This window comes from Corvus moneduloides, chromosome 3 (assembly GCF_009650955.1).
Source record: "Corvus moneduloides isolate bCorMon1 chromosome 3, bCorMon1.pri, whole genome shotgun sequence".
Classification (NCBI taxonomy): Eukaryota; Metazoa; Chordata; class Aves; order Passeriformes; family Corvidae; genus Corvus; species Corvus moneduloides.
In genome coordinates this window covers 96,445,491-96,461,020 of record NC_045478.1, presented here as the reverse complement: position 1 = coordinate 96,461,020, position 15,530 = coordinate 96,445,491, and the positions used below count along the sequence as shown (strand labels likewise).

The following is a 15,530-nucleotide window of genomic DNA, read 5'->3' as shown; positions in this document are numbered from 1 at the left end:
TTGATCTTTAAGATTTGCAGCTAATGTGCCAAAAGTCCCAGCTGCTGGAAAAGCTTTCTTTACCAAAATGTCAGTGTGGTTTTCCTAAGTCCCAGACTCAGACTGAATTTCTTGGGAACTTTAGACAAGTGCCTCATCTTTCAGCCTTGATACTTCTCATTACCAGTGCCAGTAACAGTGATTGTACTGTGCAGTGAAGTGCAGTATTATCTTCATTATTGTCAACTATGTAAGATAATGAGAACTCCTAATTTCCTATTTTCTGTCATGAAAATAGAAAAACACAACTGTATTGCATAACTGAAAATGTTCTTGGATGTACAGCTCTGGTATTATTTTTTTCAACAGGCATTAAAATCCCAGTGCAGCACTTGTGCGGCCAAGTTCAGAGTTCTCATTGTTCCAGAATCACTACTGACAGTCAAATAAAGGATCCCAGTCAGTCTCAAAAGTTTATCTTAATGGCTTTCTTGTTGCTGGTTTTATTTTGTTAGCAACTGAATTCTAAACTGCAGTTTTAGGTTTCACTTCTTCATGTGTTCAAACTGGACTAAAGCTGTTACTTCTTGTCTGACTGGTTCCAGTGGAGGAGCATGGTCTACAACAAACTCATCTTTTAATAGATAAAACTGGATTCTGAACTGAACTCAGCTGCTCAGGAATGTGACCTTGATGCTGTGATAGACAACAAAACATCAGCTCAATGCTCAGTAGCAGCTTTCCAAGCAAAGAAAATGCTTCTTATAAGGATGGGAAAGAAATGGAAAGAGCACTATGCACAGTTCATTCACAACCTGAATGATGTGTGCAGTTGTAGTTTCCCTACATTCTTCTGAGGAATGATTGTTAGAACTTGACAAAGCACAGAGAAGAGATGCAGGATGACCAGAGGCATGGAGCACCTTGCATAGGAAGAGTGATGGAGAAGGCTGGGGCTACTCCAGCCTCAGGAGTGATACAAAAGAGCTCTACAAAACCTTGAACAGCATGAGATTTGATAGTGATCAAAACTGATCACCATTTTCTTCAGTGTCAAAACAAAGGGCCAAAAAATGAAGCTGGTATGAGATGACCACAGAATATTTTATTTGCCAGATACTTTTTTATTATAACAAGGCCCTAACTGTGTGACCAACAAACACTGAGGCTATAGCTTCTGTAAGATTTTTTTTCTATAAAATCTGAGGAAAATGCTTTATTTCTTGACCTATACAGTAATGGGATCTGCAGCATGTGTGAGATGACCAGATCTATACATCCTACTCATTGCTAGCTTTCCAGAGTCTGAAGAGTCAGTCAGTCAATTTTCATGTCTGTATCTTCACAAATTCATGGTAAAATACCAAAATAAGCTGGTGCTCTAAAACAGAGAGCTGTAGGGGAGGAGTGGATTCTGCGTGTGTTTCTTAGCCTCAGAATCATAACAATGTGAAGTCCTGATACTTTTGTTTCACTTGTTTTGCGCACATTCTGAAAGGTTCTGTGAGTGGAGCATCCTCTTGTGTATGAAAATATGAAAAGTCAAGTATTATTAGAAAACCTTTCTTCTTCTAGTTGCAAACTGAATATTCTTGCTGGCAATGAAATCAACCTCTAAAATTGTCATTTGGAGATGGGAAGAAATGAGTTCCATATGGGTGTAATTACGTGGTCTTCTTCTCTTGAAGCAATGCAGAAATCACCACCCTGATGAAAGAAACAGAAATAACTTGTTTATCTAGAATTTATTTGGGAATTTATTTAGGCATCACAACGCTAACACAGGTCAGAAGGAATCTGACACAGATGTTTTCTGTCTGGATTATTGGTTATGAATGTAAACAGTAACTTTCAGTGTAGACAAGCTCACCATAAATCCTACTAACCTGTTTTTTGAGGCGTCACCTCTTATGGTGAAAATACTGCTCTGTCTCTGCACTCAGCCCAGTCCCTGGTTTCTTTAGTGAAATATTCAGTAAAGGTGCCAATTGTGGCAGAGGTTTTAGTGGTGTGGATTCCTTGTCCATGAGATCACCAGCTCATTGACCAACCATGAGTTGGTAATGACCACTTGGTAAGTGACCTACACTGGGTTTGAACTGGTGACCTTAATGTGGAAGACTCTGAATGCCACTTCTGATCTCTGGAGGATTTAATTTCTGGGTTTTGTTCTAAAATAAACTCTGTTCAGCCTCAGACTTCTTCCTCAGGCAGTGTTATGACAATAATCTTTTCTCTATTACCTTGAACTGCTTTGTATCTTCTTCAGTTCTAAGTTGGTCTCCATAATTTCATTCAGAAGTAATCTCAATGAACAGTTAATACCATATTAGATAACTGTATTTTTCAGCTATGGGAAACATTTTCATGTTTGTGGAAAGAAAAAGGAAAAGTTTTAACAGCTATATTCAGTACCCTTGAGAAAACACCACACACTGCAGCATGGGAATGGCCCTGAGTTCCTTACTCCAGCAAAAGCCCAAGTCAACAAGACTTGTGCCTGAGGAACTGCCACAGGACTAGCCCAAATATTCTGATGTTTATGGCTGCAGAAGTACATAAAAAGGATAAAGAGACGAAAATCTTTCCAAATTTCAGGAAATTTAGCTGGAGCTTGCTTATGTAACTATTTTTTTTTTTTTTAAATAGCTATTCTGCAAGATTAAGTTGTGTAGCCCTAATTGAGCCCAAATGTGTACCATATACGTGGATTTAAAGCACACAATGATCTAGTTGTTTGGAAGCACATTTTAAAACATGGTGTTAGGTTTTAGTGGTTTTTTTCAAATTTTTGTATTGATTGCAATTACAACTCTTCACATGAAATTTTCTAATTTCATCATCAAAATAAAAAGGAAGGCAAAACCTAATTTGTTACTGTGTTCAGTATTCATTAATTTCCTTAAACTGGTATTATTTATCAAGACATGAGCTTTTGTACTTATTTGTCCCTCTTTTCATGGCAAAATATTCAACTGTGTACCTTAGATAATCATGGACTTTGTAAAACCTTTTCTTGGGGAAAAGATGGAATGTGTGTATGACTTAGGTGCAAATTTTAATTAATATTTTCAAAATATGAATAATTAGATTTTATGAATCTCAGTTAATAGGTGTTCTTGAGAGTTTTTCACTTCTATACATTACTGGATTCCTGGCCTAGGGGGTAAAATTTTACAATGAGATCCTTCTTTATTGGCATCAGGGTTATAAGTTCAGGCATCAAACTTCAAAAGATAAGTGAAAAATCCTCTCCTGAGACATAGAACTGGACCAGAGTGAATACAATAAATCAGTAGCTCTTAAGGTAATGATACTTAATAACCCAATATAAAATATTGGGTAAAACAACTCCCCCCAAGAAAGGCAGTGAGTTATTTTCTTCTCAAATGTCTGCTAATTTGTTAAATGCATTAATGATCTGGGTATACAACCTTTCTCCTGTATGTGAATTATGGATACCGTGGATACAATGACTTCCCAAAGATTCCAATTCTGCCAATTTTGTTACTAAAATTTCTTTATCTCTTTCATGAAAATAGCCAGTCTTCAGTATCTGGTCAAATACTTAAAATATTTGTATAGCATACCCAGGAAAATATATTTTTAGTTACAGATCCATGAAGCCCTTGTGGTTAACAAGGAAAAAGATTCAAAAATTTGTACTGAAGTCCAGCTGGCTGACTGATGAAGTGAGGAGAGAGGCAGTTAACAAATATATATATTTAGTTGTGTATTTGTATATTTTTTATATACTATACAAAACTGAGGTTGGTTTTATAAGACTGTTGCCCCTGACTTGCAAGACTGAGCAAATCCAGCAAAGACATGGGCATATACTGAATTTTGTTTTCCAGTGTAAAGTCTAGGCATTTTTTCCTACAACCCAAAATGTCTATCCTATGAGGTCTCTGTTATGCTTTCAAAAACATTTTCTACCCTACATCTGCCATATGGACTTAATCCAAGTGTGTTAAGCTCCTCACAGGGAAACAGATTGCAATTTTTATTTCAAGACATTTTCAGAAAACAAAAAGGACTGTCCTTTGTCACTTTTTTGTTCCAGTAAATTGTTAAATTTTTAAAGGAAGTTTAGTTTTTCTTTATTAATTTCTTGAACAGATAATGGCTCTTCTCTCCAGAAAGTCTCTGGATTTCTCTGGAAAAGAAAACTTTTATGACAAATTCAAAAACTGTGGAAATTTTATGACAGATTTTTAATAAGTATGTGTGACCCTTCTTTCCAAATCTCTCATTAAAATGCTCATTGTTTTATGACCTGTTTCAATGTGGTAATTTCTGTTTAACTTAGCTTAGAGCCAGTTGTTTTCTGAACCAACAGAGGAACTGCATGTGTAGATTCACTAAACACACGAAACGTTGCTCACTTTCATTCATGAGATTGTAGGGTTTGCTTCTCATGGAGAAAGCTCTTTATTTTTCCTTGTTGTTTACTCAGTATTTTCCTCCCAATTTTTTTGATTATAAAATATAAGTTTTGATAACTCTGTGTAGGAAAAAGCTGTGAAAATTTTCTTTCTGAGGGATGAAATGTTTACAGTGTCTCATTTCCAGGTTTATAGATTCTCTATATTATTCAGTCAGCGCTAAGGTTTCTGATCTTTATTTCAGCCATAGGACACCCAGTTGATAGTGGTTTAAGGGGTTCACTAAAGAGTAAAGCTGGCAAAGCCTCTTTTCAGCTGATATTTCAGGTGAGCAATAGGAATTAGCTGTAACAGCAGCTGCTGTTGGGGGTAGTAGCACAGGAGGCAGCAGCCTGTAGGGGATGAACAGAAGGGAAGTGATACTGAGAACTGGCCTTATCACTCACAGAATTGATAGTGTAGCCGCCACTGGTAATATAAACTTAAGTGTTACAGTGCCTTTGCTTTAACTTAAAGGGAATAAATCCACACAAAATCTTTGTGTTGAATTAGTTTATAGAGTTGAAAGCCACTCTGTGCAGCACAGAGCCCTCCCCTGAGGAGAGAGCATCCTTCCCACACAGGCTGGACCAGGCTCAGCCAAAAGTGAGATCCCAGTTCTCAACCTCATCTCTTCTTTTCCCATCAGACTGAGCAAGTTATTGGCCAGCTCAGAGACCTTGAGAAACTTTTCTTTCTTTCTCTATTTTCCATGGGGTATGCGTAAAAAATTAGAGACATTCTATTGAAATATTGAAAATATAATACATTTAATAAGATGTGGTGCTGCTCTAACAGGACTTCTGCATCATCTAATTTTTTTCAGAGAAGACAAGGCTTCTGCTGGGAGTCAGTAACATGTACACAGCTTATATATTTTTCATTTCAGTCCTATAAGGACAGGAGTAGTCCCTGAGATGATCATATGTATAAATTACTTCAAGACTAGCTCTAAATCTGTGAAGTGCTTTTGGGTTCTTTTGGATGAAAAGCATTACAACTCGTAACAGCGATATGTAGGTGGTTGTGTCTGGAGAGATGTCATCTGAAAGCAGCTAATAGCAGAGGGTTGTACCTGGAAAACTTTCTGTTACAGATTTTACTCATCTCCAGCTTTTCCCAGTTCTTCACAGCTGAGGAAAACATTTCCACTGACTTGAGTGAGGCTAGATAAAAGGATTATGGCTGTGTTTAAGATTGCAATGTGGCAAACACATAAATTGTGTGGTTTGCAATAATAAAAAATAATTTCCATTTAAAATATCACAAGTGTAAAGGTCATTCTTCTAGTGTTTATGTTTGATATTTTGTATAACACAAATACATCTGCTTATATTATAATGTCCTCAGTTACATTTATGGTTGAACAAATCAGGAAGAAATAATCTATTAAAGTTTTAAAGAAAAATACTCTCAACTAATTTATCATGTTCCACCAAAGACAGGTTAATAATAATAACGAAATAAATTTATAGAGTTGGTTTTATGTTTTATAATATTAAAAATTATATGCTGAAAACAAGTAAAATCTTACCATTTGCATTATAAACCACTCAAAATCTAATTTCTATTTGACAACTGTCTGCTGCATTAGTTTCTCTGAACTGGAAAATAGATCCAGATAAAGCCCAGTCCTCAAAAGGTGGAAAAAAAGCTAAAGCCAGAGTGAGTCTCATTTACATCACAAGTTTGTGAGTCAGAAAATGAGCTGTGTAATGGGCCATTCTACCAGGAACCTTGTCTTCAGTATCTGCTGTCTACATCTTGGAAATGATGGTATAAAATTTGAACAATTTGATATCTACTGCATGTGTTTGAAATATTTATAAAGTGATGGTAGCGTAACTAGGCTGGTCTTGATATTGACCATGTAATTCTTTGAACTGTTGTAGTGCCATACTTTGTCCTGCCTTGTGTGTGGTATCTTTCCCTTTACTTGGTGAGGAGAATGACTCTTTCAGTGACATTATTACAGAATTTGCTGCAACTTTTTTATCAGGTTCAGTTTTTCCAATAGGGCATTGCTGCTGGACAGGGGAGGGAAGGGACACCTTCTTTTTTATTCAGCTGGATAGCATAAGAAGTTTTCCAGAGACTTCTTTATGAGCCCAAAGAGTGTAAGAAATTCCCCTTATTACTTGATCTCAATGAATAGTGACATAACTTTGATGTCTGCAAGGCTAAGTAAATGGCTTTTCCTCTATGACCTGAAGATTTTTTTCCCATTATATAATCACAAGATACTAGAGTAGCTGGTTTCGGCTGACAATTGTGAGTAACACAGTTTTTAGAACACTTTTCAAAACACACTGGGTTTTTACAGAGCTTTAAACTAATCATACGAATTTGCTGTATGTCACTTGACTTGCAGGTTTCTCCTGTTTATATGTCTATTTTCTTAGAGAGTTTTATATCAAAGCTTTTAGAACAATGCAGAATTTTAGAATATCTAATGTTTAGGCTATCTAGTTACATTCTTGAAAAATGTGAGAAAGGGGATGTATTGAAAAGAAAATATTTGAAGTAGTGGAGGCAGGCACTAGTGGTCTCCAAGTATCTTTGGCAAGACATCCATCCTCTTTTAAGGACCAGTGCTAAAGCAGAAAACCTCAGAAGCTTACACACCTAAGATCAGCTTTTCACATGTTTGATCTTCCCTGACAGTTTTCCATAAACCTTCAATAGCACATGAGAGATAATTTCAAACTAACCTTAGTTTGTTTCCAATAATTGGGGTTTATGGGTTTTGGGGGTTAGTTTTTCGTGTTTGTTATTTGGTTTTTTGGTGTTTGTTTTTTTTTTTTTTCAAGACTACTAAATTATTTCTTTTGTGAAAAATCCGTACATCTGTAGAGAAGAGTAGGCCATGTTTGAGATTTCTGTAGCCTTGATTTATCTTTGCTATTCACAAGGCAGAAGAATGGCATCTGACAGAGAGACGTGTCCCTCAAAAGGCTCCATGAATTCAAACCGATGTTTCCTGCAGGGAGTTTTTTGATCTCTCTGCCTGCCTACCTGCCTCTCTCTTCTGCTAACACATGGAGTCATTGCCACACCCACCAGTGTTTGGCTCAGAGGTCAGGTAGTGCTGGCACAGTCTCATGGGGGGCCTCACTGTGCAAAGGATCCTTCTGCCTTATTTTTGCTGCTGAGAGAGCTTTGCTTTTTCTCCTCCTGCCAGAGATATCAAGAGTAACATAGTCCACATTAGGATTTTGACTTGGCCACACAATTGCAGCTACAAGACCTGCTTTCCTTCAGGTATAGATGGGAGAGAAATGGGCTGGAAGTGGTCTTGTCTCACTAGGAGACTCAGAAGACAGTGACAAATTTGGCTCCTGTGTAATGAGTTGCAGGACAGGCCTCCACGGAGGCCCATTTGAAGATGGCATAACTTAAAGCTACCCTTTATTGCTGCAAGCTGTGTGCATGGCTGAGATCCAAGCTGAGAGTCAGCAAAAACAGATGAAAGCAACCAGCACTGTTTCCTCTATGCCTCTTGCACTAATAAACTCTATTATATTTATGAAATTGGTTCTCACCTACAGCTTGAAAATGCAATTGTAATTTGGTCCTTTTACCTCTTGCATATTCTTTAGTATGCTGTTCCTAAGCCAGTTCAAAACTACCAGAGCATAAAAAGATTGTTCTCAAAAGGGCTTTTATGTTGTTGGTTTTAAATGCTTTGAAAACCATTAGATTGTTCCAGGCTTACCGGGACATTTCCATAAAAATAAGCTGCATGCCAAAGAATCTGAGATTCATATATTACAGGATATGGTCTCCTCACACCCTCCGCCTACTCGTTTGGAAGTGTCTCATGGTTTTCCTGCATCATTTGACACATCTGTAGTCATTTAATTGTTCTAGCCTTTCAGACTGTATTGTGAAACATTTGCTTACAGCACTCATTAGAAGAAAATATAACAAAAAATTCCCATGCGTTGTACCTCCTCCATAGTAATATAAGCCTTGGAAACTTGCAGGGTATCCAAAAACTTTGGTTTTTTTAACGGAACACTTTGACCTGTGTTAGAGTAGGCAGCCAGTGTGGTGCATGAGTGTTTGGACAATGTTTCTGTATGTCTAAAAAAGCGGTGAGTGGAATGGGAGTGTGTTGCATATTACATGGTATTTTTTATTGTTATTTGCTTATTTCAGTTTTGGTCCCGTCTCAGAAAGGTGCTTAACCATTTCTCTGTGTCAACCCTCAACTAGAAAAGCCTTTTCTTTAGTCTCACTGAAATGAATGCAAACGAAGCATAAGCTGATAAGAATTAGCTTGGAAAATTTTGCTGAATGGAATATTCTTTCACTAGTCTTTGAAAGTTAACCTGGCAAGAGATGTTACTGGAGTGCATCTGTTTATCTCAATTAGTATTGTGTCATACAGAAAAAAAACACACTGCCAAATGCTTTAAATTCCACTGATACTTATTTCACTCCTTAGCAGAGAGGAGAACTCCCTGCATCTCCAGCTGAGATACCAAACATCTGGCAGATCTTTAAATTCCTATCTGCCTCAAGGTCATGGAAGAAGACATGATAATGATGCTAAACTAGTTTTCTGCAATGTAATGGATGTAGCTAGTTTTAAATGTTTAAAATTGGTCACTATATATATAAAACAGTTGCATTGAAACATTGATTATTGTAGAGAAAAATGTGGCTCATAGGTCTGATGGGAGCCTATCTGGAGAGTGTCACAAGGAATATGTACGAATGCTGCTTAGGTTTTGAGGGAAGAACCACATCTGAATCAATCCAGAACTAAATTATCCACTGACAGATCTGGATCATGAAAATCTTTTGGGTGGAATTTGGTAGTGAGACTGAGAGTGCCAGCAGATCAGCTGCTGTGATGTGAAAATGGCTTAACAATAGGAAAATAGAAATTAAATGTCCTTTGCTTTCTACCTTCCTTTCATGGGGCTTGTGTAACACACCTGTTTTCTCTAAGGTGAAATGTTTTAATTTCTCTGAGTTTGTGTTTTGGTAACATAAATATTTTGGCAAGACTAGAAAAGTTTCACCACATCCATAAATGTATTTTACACTGGCTTTATAACACGATGCATAACAGCAGAATCTATTGTACAGTACCTGGAGCAGGGCAAGATCTATGATATTCCTAGCTTAGTAAGTAGGCTGAAGCGATGAACGAACTTTTGCAAGAATGAATTTTAGCATGTTTAAGACAGATGTATTGTACTGCTTCTCAGAGTACCAGCTGAGTTCCTCTTTATTCCAGTCTGTCCATATTTTTATGCCACATTCATCATTACATTTGACTGCCTGGAGACTTGACTCTCCTCCAGTTCAGCTTTCCAGGCACACAGATGTAGTAGTGAAGAGTAGAGATGAGATTTTGTTGAAGCTCAGGCTCTCAGGCTTCAAGATCACTTCCAGAGGCCTCAGAAGAAGCTCTGCCTTGAGAACCAGGGATCCCAAGTGCTGGCCTGGGTGCTCAGTACTAGCAGGAGGAATAACATCCTTCCTGTCAAAACAGCAGGGTCAGGTGTGGTCCTGGATCAGGTGTCATGAGATCCCATGAGAGACAAGAGGTGTCCTTCTGGTTTTTCCTTCTCTATCCCTAATCAGTTTCTCCTTATATCTTCCATGATTTCTTCCACTTCTGACCCCAAGACCATATGCTGGATTTGACAAACCCCTCATCAGTTTTAAATGAAACATAGTAGGTTCCACAAGTGACCATTTCCAAGGTAACTTCATTTAATGAGAAAATCACTGACTTTCTCTGGAGCCAACTCTTGTCCTGATGAAAGGGAAACAGGATAACCCTTAGCAGTTTTGCTGGGACATATCATTGCCAAAGATGCTCAGTAAGTTTGCATTACCTGGGGAGAAACAATAAAAACTATAATTTAACAACCACAGGAAAAAGGTCCATGATTAATGTGAGCACTTGCAGGTAAACAGTAACAGTTCAGTGACTTTGCAAATCCCTTCTCAAAGGCTAGGGGTGTTTAATAACACAGAGAGGTGCCTCTCTTTGCACCTACACTCTGTGCCTTATAAACTGTACCTCAGTATTTCACTATTTTCATTGTAAGGCTTAATTCGGAGTTCAGACTACATAGGGGAATAATGTGCACAGCACAGATTTTATCATACTTTCCATCTCAGCTGGCTTTCCAGCAGAGAGGTGATGTAAGCACTCTAAGGAGCAGTTTGGTTATATTCAGAAAACAGATTTTTTAATAGTTTTTCTCTCATTTGGTTTTATTGGTGTATCAGAATAGAGGCAGCATTAAACAGCTTGTGTGTAACTTCAAACAGATCATGAACTTTTGTCAATCATAATAGATCTAAGAATATATATGTATTTACAGAGAAGTATGCATATATGCCAACATATAACCAACATAGAAATGTGTGTGATCCTAACAGAAAAGTTTAAGAATATACAAGCTAGTGGAGAGCCACAGATATGTTCATTCATAATGGGTTTTTTTCAGTTCGAGCACCAGTTTCAAGTTCTTTTCCAGTACTAATTGAATTGAGTGTGTCTAAAGCACCAAGGGTTAGCAAAATCCAGTGGACTAGACTGGGCATCTTTTGCAGAGAGAATTCCAGATCTGTGTTATAATAAGTAATTTTCCTGTGGCCTGACACACAACGTGTTTCTGTGCAGCAAATTTAATGAGGATATGCAGTTTGCATCGTCTTTTTTTTTTCTTCCTCTTAGTCAGTTTTTCCAGCTAATGGAAAGAGAATGTCTTGGCTTCATCTTTATTCCACCCTCATTCCATCAGGCCCAAACTCTGAGTTGGATAACTCCCAATAGGATCAGGACACATATGGTCTCTTAAGTAATGCTTCTGAATCAGTACATGCATTTGCAAAATACATTTTTACTCTTTAATTTCTTTGCGAGATCAATTCATTGCTCAGCTTACGTTTCTTCATGAATAAACAAATATGTATATGTTTGCATGTATATACATGTAAACGTGTGTGTATTTATATATCAGTAAACCCATTTTCTCTGCCTTGCCAGACTTCCTGAAGGTGGTGCTTCCAGCTCTGTGTATGTGGGCTAAAGAGAGACATTTACTTTTGTATATGCAGCGACAGGAAGTGGGATGAACCAGTTCACATCTGTTAGCCATTAAACAGTGAAATAACAACAACAATACTAGAATATGATTTTAGCCAGGCTGGCAAGAACAGAAATCAGACATGGAAAGCTGAAGGTGAGTCAAAAGACTTCCCACATCCAGCTGATTTCTTCAAAGGCAAAATGCTATGTACTCTTTCCTGGTTTCCAGTTCTGCAAAAACCACCTCCTTGGATAACATGCCATCAGAATGAGAGGGCTTGAGGATTTCCTGTAGAAAACTATAGCAGCATTCATTCCTGCAGCAGTGTCTGAGAGGAACAGGCATGGGCTTCAGAAATTCTTGGATTTAGAAAAGTAATACTTTTCTTATACTTCTTCCCAATCACCTCCGACACCTTGATCTGCTGATCTTTTCCCAGGATATCGCTGAACAATTGTAAAATGGATTAATAAGAAATGCATACCATATTTCAATAGGTACTACCTGAGCCATTATCAAGTGTTGACAGGGTTTATTTAATAGCTCTTGTGTGATATATTGCTGAATTTCACTAAAATCTTATCAACTCAATGAGAGTAAAGGAGGCTTCAGATGATCATGCCTCAGGACATTGCTTTGACTGATAAAACAATCAATTCTTAGATTTAAAGGTTGCGCTTTTGCTTATATGCATGATAGTTGTTCCCAGATAGCAACTGTCATTGCAGAAAACCCTTACAAGCTGAAGGAAAATCGTGATTAATTGGAGAACTGGTTTTCACAGAAAATGGCTGGCTGCCAATGGGCTGCAAAAGTAAATAGCATCAATTAAGTCAACATAGCTAATTTTGTCCTGACCTAGTTATTACATTATATGCACAATGACCTCTTTATTAAAATAATGGAATGTTGTAGAAAATGTATGTGAACAACACTTTGAGTGTTATTCAAGCTGTTTCTTCAAGGTTTAATAGAATAAAAAAAGATAAGCCCTGACTTTTACCCATTTTGGTCACTTTGGCAAATAACTATTTCTAATTGAGTTATCTATTTTTACTATTTCTGTTTCATCGACCTGTTCATGTGTAAATAAAAAATCAAGTTCTTGGTAGAGCATTTTATAAACATCGATGTGCAAATATTTGGTACAAGTTTGAATCGTAGATTTAGGCTGTTTGTTTGTTTCAGTTTTCAAAGTCACAGTGTGTTTCTCAAGCCTGAAGTCAGGGATCATGCGGTGGTGATCCAATGGTGGTGTGTTGCTGGTCATGCTTCACTGGCAGGACAGCTCTGAGCCTGGCCTAACTCAAGTGTTCTTGTCCCTGTGTTTAAAGAGACAGGACAGAGGGTGTCCAGGACAAGCTGTTCTGGCTTGGAGGACCTGTTGATGAAAGCAGACTGGCAGGAGAGCCTTTACCAACCTTTCCTATTTAGTAGATATCGCAGGGCTGTGACTCAAAGGCCCCGAACCATGGCTTGTGCTCACTGCCATTTGGCAGAGAATGACAGGGGAGGTGGATACATGTAGCCATAACCGCTGGGCTCAAACGTAATGTGGTGCTGGGTGTTCCCTGAGGAATAGGAAGATGACCACAATGACATTATCATTGTCTTCTCCAGGTGAAGAGGGAGTGGTCTCTGTGTGTTTACGTTGTGTCAGATCGTAGCTGTGCAGACATGTGCATTCCTCGTTTGAACTGTCTCGCAGAGAAAGTCAACAAATTATCTGAACCCTGGCCAGACTTCAAAAGTTCAGAGGTTTGGTTCAAAAAGAGCTGCAGTCACTGATTCAAAGTTTATAAAAGCTGTCCAGATTTTCTGAGACTGTAAAACTGGGCTGGAGCAGCATTTTTCCTGTAGCTTTCAGCACTTCTGTTTCCCATCCTAGCTGGACAGTGGAATCGAAAAAACACTTCTTCAGAAATTCCAAGAGCTTAAGAACATTTGGTCCCAGTCTGGTTCTAAAAATGAGTAAGGATCTGGGAAGCCGTCTGGTGGGGTAATATCTAACCTACCTAGTCAGTCCCGTTGTGCCTGCAGCTCCCTTTGGACTGGGAGGTATTTTTGTAGCTGGAGTTTGGTGCGACACTCAGCATGCTCCCTGACAAACTTGCTTGTCATCTTTTCTGAGCTGCTTACAGGTTCTTATGGATATTAAAGCAGATTCTGTTTAATTGTTGATAGTTAGCATTGTACTCTGGTGAAGAAAGAGCCCAGCGGTTTGACAGCTGTTATATTGCAACATCGAGGGGCAGTCTTATACCTCAGCATAGCAGAAAACGTGCTCCCAATGCTTTGGGGTTTCAGATGCAAAAAGGCTGTTCATAATACCACATGGCCAAGGCATGGCCTAGTCAAGTCATGGGAAGAAAATAAATTTCAGCTCCTGCTGTTAACTCTTTCATATTACTTTGGGATTATGATGTAAGGACTAGATATCCATCCTTCTTCCTCTTTCTTGGAAAATGCTTGGAGTTTTTTACCAGAGTGTAGTTACAGAAGTTCTGGACCACTGCAGGTGGGTCAGTCACCAACATTTCATTTCACCAACATTTCACCAACCACTGAGGCAGCAGCCTCTATTGCTGCAGCTGGAAGAGCATTTGTCAGGTTTGAAAATGTTATTTCTACTTGGTCACACTAAGTAAATGCATGTTAAGCTATTCTTACCTAAATCCATGGCCTTTTAATTTTTTTTATTTCACTGGAAAAACTAGACTTTTCCTGCAGTCCCAGGGAGTGAGGATTAGTGCTTCTACTGTCAGTAAGAGAGAAGTAGCTAACATATTCTTGTAAGATATTTCAGGTATGCAGAGGTAGCAGACTTTTTCAGAGACCCCAAAAAACACAGATTCAAGTTCTGCCCTTCAAACTTAAAAACAACTGAATTTCAGGGGTATTTGCAGTAAGAGGAGGGAAAGAATTGTTAAACTAGTTACAAAGAGAGGAGAAGTTTTAGCATTCAGTTTGGATCTAGGTTCACTTATTAAGCCGCTCAGAAGATTTGGGATCTGAGACTCTGGTATGAGTTCACACATGTTACTGTGTATAGTAAGAAACTTCCAGATGCTGATGGCTTCAATGGGGAACTGACATTATATGGGGCTCCCTCGATGCTTCTGTGGGAGCAGACTGCAGCTGCGTGCAGCCTCCAGCTCCTCTGGGGACACTACATTGTATATACTCTATGAAGGAGCTCTGAGATATTTATTCTCACCAACACAGAAATCTTCCTGTATTTTCCCAAGGGACTGAGTGCTGCCTAAATATTACAGACATCGGACAAACCTCTTCGAGCCCTGTCTGCAACTTTGAACCACTTGGCACCTTTCATCACAGGAAGAATTTTCTTTTGAGTTTTCTTATCTGTATTTCGAGTCCAAGATATTTAGGTTTATACCACTGTAATGGTGCTTCTGTAGAGTCTACCTTTATTCATTTTTATAAATAAGTACCTCATAAGAAGTTCAAGCAAATTCACATTTGTGTAGTACTTAGAACTATTTAAGCTGAAGGGAGAGTACAAATGCAGTGTTCCTTTATTTGGGTGCATTTTGTTGGGATAGACAAAAAGTCTGCTTAGGCAATGAACCGTGAATGGTAATTGCTGCTTACCTATGTCAAAAACCAGCTTTTGGCTTACAAGAGATTTATTTTCTGGAGTAAAACTCAAATTCACATTGTGTGTTAAATAAATATTAAAGCTTTATTTTGTACTAATAGAGAAGGTTTAAAAATAATAGCTAGTTAATAAAAATAATGTACCATTTTACATCCTATCACAGGATACTTTTAGCAATTAAATGTTATTTAGACTCTGAAGGTAGAAAATATTGGAATTAATACTGTGATTTGTCATAGTCTTTTAGAGATTAATTTGATGCTTGGATATAACTGCCCCTCTCTTTTATTCCATATAACATTTTATTCCAGTTTCAAGCTTCTCATGCTTTGTTTAAAAAGTGCAATAGTGAGGCTGTGAGATTCAGCAAGACTTCCCACTAAACATATTATCCATGTGCACTGTGTGTGAAAGTCCACATTAAAAGATTATTTAGAT

The 15,530-nt window shown here is 38.0% G+C and overlaps 1 long non-coding RNA gene across 2 annotated transcripts in view; it reads left to right on the top strand.

Annotated features, from left to right (window-relative positions):
- LOC116441210 overlaps positions 1–15,530 on the top strand; it is a 318,677-nt gene that overhangs the window by 161,965 nt on the left and 141,182 nt on the right. For both annotated transcript variants that reach the window (XR_004238960.1, XR_004238959.1), the window contains exon 4: positions 4,102–4,203. This is a non-coding gene — a long non-coding RNA (uncharacterized LOC116441210). The remainder of the gene's footprint in view (positions 1–4,101; positions 4,204–15,530) is intronic.